The sequence below is a fragment of the Choloepus didactylus genome, chromosome 5 (assembly GCF_015220235.1).
Source record: "Choloepus didactylus isolate mChoDid1 chromosome 5, mChoDid1.pri, whole genome shotgun sequence".
NCBI classification, from domain to species: Eukaryota; Metazoa; Chordata; class Mammalia; order Pilosa; family Megalonychidae; genus Choloepus; species Choloepus didactylus.
This window is the reverse complement of record NC_051311.1, coordinates 126,263,567-126,267,014: the sequence shown is the minus strand read 5'-3', so window position 1 is coordinate 126,267,014 and position 3,448 is coordinate 126,263,567. Positions and strand designations below refer to the sequence as shown.

The 3,448-nt window shown below is 42.4% G+C and overlaps 1 pseudogene; it reads left to right on the top strand.

Annotated features, from left to right (window-relative positions):
• Nucleotides 1–2,100: 2,100 nt before the first annotated feature.
• On the top strand, nucleotides 2,101–2,921 carry LOC119535430 (annotated as a pseudogene).
• The last annotated feature ends 527 nt before the right edge of the window (nucleotides 2,922–3,448 follow it).

The following is a 3,448-nucleotide window of genomic DNA, read 5'->3' as shown; positions in this document are numbered from 1 at the left end:
CTCTATATAGATTACTGATGATTTAAAAAATATCATTCTGCTTCCCAGAGTGGAAAATAAAGGAATGAATCCTGAAATACCAAGCAATAGAAGGGGTAGAATAAACCAGGGATGCCTCACTTTCTGGTTAATTGCCAATGCTTCGCAATAATTTGCTTGCAATATGGTGTTTATGTATAAGATTAAATGCTTTTTTTCACATAAGTAAAGGATTGTTGGGGCATACATTAATAGATTTACAATAATAAAATATTTAAAAACCTATGAATCACTTCATATTCCAATTTTGTAGGTTAAATTGCCATACTTGTTTTAAGCAAAATTATAGGGTCTCTTCTGATAACAAACACATAAAATAAACTTAAGTATATACATGTTAGAAGAGGAAGATTTTATAGCTTTTTATTTCAATGTGAGATTTAAATAATGATCTCAATGCTTACTGTGTAAAATATAAATAAACATTAAGGGGCATATTTTCATACCATCTGTCTGATGTAACTTTTATGGCATCACTGTACTAAGCTTTCCCCAATTTTTCTGGACCTGAAACAGCTCTGTACAGGCACAGTCTAAACAAGGTGCCTCATTATGTGACAGACACATACTATCTCTCTCTCTCTCTCTCTCTCTCACACACACACACACACACACACACAGACACACACAGAAAACACAACCTAAGTATGGTGTCAACATGCAGAGGTATACCCTCCTGAGAATGCTCTCAGGGATTTGATTCTTCTTGCCATTGGCCCAGCAGGTCCTGTCACCTCCATCTTTACCAGGTCTTTTACCCAATTCCATTATTCTCCCCAAACCACTAGTCTCACTGGTAATAAAATATTACAAAATCTCCTTAAAATGCTTTAATTTAAAAGTGTTTTAAAGTTTATTGCTTTAAAATTAGGACAGGGAAAAAAAAAAAAAAAAGCAGGTGGTTGTCTTAGTTTGAGTTAACAGATCTTGAGACAAGAATTTGAGTGCAAGTGGTTTATTTGGGAGATGATCCCAGGAAGAACAGTGAACGGACAGGGAAGTAAAACAGGGAAGGAAGGAAGCCAGTACCCGGTGGTTAGTGAGCTGCTCACCACTGTGGGAATCTGGGGCTCGTTCCCACTGAGAGCCTCTGAGACGCTATGCAGAATGTTCTTCAGACTGTTCCGGAAATGGCAAGGAAGCTGCGGTATTTATCCACCAACTCCTATCCTTCACTGGATAAGGATCACTTCTAGGTTAAGTCCCTCACGTCCCTGGCCTGCACCTCCTGGACCGACCACACTTCCGTGGCCAGAGAATGCCCCCAGGCAGAGACATGTAGGAAGCTTCCTTCACTTTAAATGGTTGAGTGACTCAGTGGCTCCTAAGCACCAAGGAGCCAGTGGTTTTCTGGTGTTAGCTAGCTATACAACTACCAGGAAAGGCTAGCAAAGCAGGCCAACTCTAATCCCAGCAGCACTCTGTCAGTAGTATTCTTTACTTGGTCACTAGGACAACAGAAGTTTGCCTGCAATAAACAAAAGAGGTCCTCCTGACCCAAATTTCTATGAGCATGCCTAAAGGGAGTTCTGTAATTTAGTCATATTTAAACACAACAAAATGGCAGGAGACACAATACAGAATGAAAGCTTTATAGTATTGTTAATTTAGACATGAATATACATACAAATTAAGATTAGTGTAGACTACAATCACGGGGTTAACTTTTAAATCCTTCTCAAAAATGAATGAGCAAAACCCACGTGACTGAGAAGTCGCTCACTTTTGTCCTTAATGATGGCTCCTCATTTTTTTATTTCTAACTCCATCCTTGTCTGAACTGCTAGATTCCATGATGTTTATGTTCCTCATCAGCCCATATCTGAATGATCACTTTCTTGATTTAAGGCTCTTGATAATTATTAACTCAAGAGAAATCAAAGCGTCTCTGTGTATTACTGCTGAAAACCCACATATAAATATAGAGTCTCCCTCAACATTATTCCTAGAGAATGCGTTCCTTCTATTGCAGTTTTTAAAAATGCTGATGCCCTTCTTCTTCAAAAAAAAAAACACCAAACAGTGGATGGCATCGGTGCAGCAGGCTGCCCAAGTTCTGGAATGGGGGGCCTCGGCAGCTTTCACGGATGCTTCGGCAGCGCCCACCCCCCACTCCCGCAAAGGTGGCAGCTGTGGTCCGTGCCCAGGGTGGAGGCCGCAGAGCTCAGGGATGCTGGGCTGCCTGGGCAAGGACGTGAAATCAAGTCCCTGGAGAAGAACACCCTCTTCTCTCTGCCCATCAAGGAATCTAAGATCATTGACTTTTTCCTAGGGACATCCCTCAAGAGTAAGGTTTTGAAAATTATGCCTGTGCAAAAGTAGACCTACGCTGGCCAGCAGATCAGGTTCAAGGCCTTTGTACCACAGGGGACTACACTGGCCACGTGGATATGGGAGATAAGTGCTCCAAGGAGATAGCCACCGCCATTTGCAGGGCCATCATCCTGGCCAAGCTCTCCATCGTCCCTGTGCAAAGGGGCTGGGGTGGGGGGGGGAGGGGGGAGCAGATCAGCAAGCCCCACGCCATGCCTTGCAAAGTGACAGACACTATAGCTCTGTGTTGGTGCACCTCATTCCCAACCCCAGAGGCAATGCCCCGATGCCCAAGAAGCTGCCACTGCTTGCTGGTATTGATGACTGCCACACCTCTGCCAGGGGCAGCATGGCCATCCTGGGCAAAGTCGCCAAGGCCACCTTTGATGCCGTCTCCAAGACCTATAGATATGTCATTCCAGAAAGACCCCTGGAAAGAGACTGCATTTACCAAATCTCCCTATCAGGAATTTACCCACCAACTTGTAAAGACCAACACCAGAGTCTCCATGCAGGGGCCCCAGGCTCCCACTGTAAGCACCACTAGGATTTTTATTCAAGTAAAGTAAAGGGAATTAATTAAGCCTGAAAAAAAATGTCTGGTACCTGTTTTACCTTAAGAATGGCAATTCTTTTTCCATATAGCATGGCACCTCCAAATCCCATTTTTCTGAAATAATCCAAGCTGGTTTGTGAGAACTATTTCCTAATCTGGCTTTCACTGGGAAAGGGAATTTTCTAACATTCTACCCACACATGCAGAACTCTTCAAATTCTGAGATATTTGCCATGAATCGCTAATCTAATCTATCTAATAATGGCCTTGGAGTTGGCAGCTTGGAGTTTTACTGTCTAACAGTTTCATGCTCACTCATGTAGAGTAGGATAGCATTAAAGAAAAGAGGTTGAAGAAATGCCCTTATTTATTTTGGCCCACCTAAACCTGGAACTTGGACTTTACCAAGAAATAAATATCTAAGAATTGTATATTAAAAAGCAGCATAGAGTAGAAAAACAGAGGATAGGGTTTGAAGCCCAAGTCTGTGATTTACTAGCAAGTTGGTAGCTTCTTCTAATTACCATGCCTCATCTATCA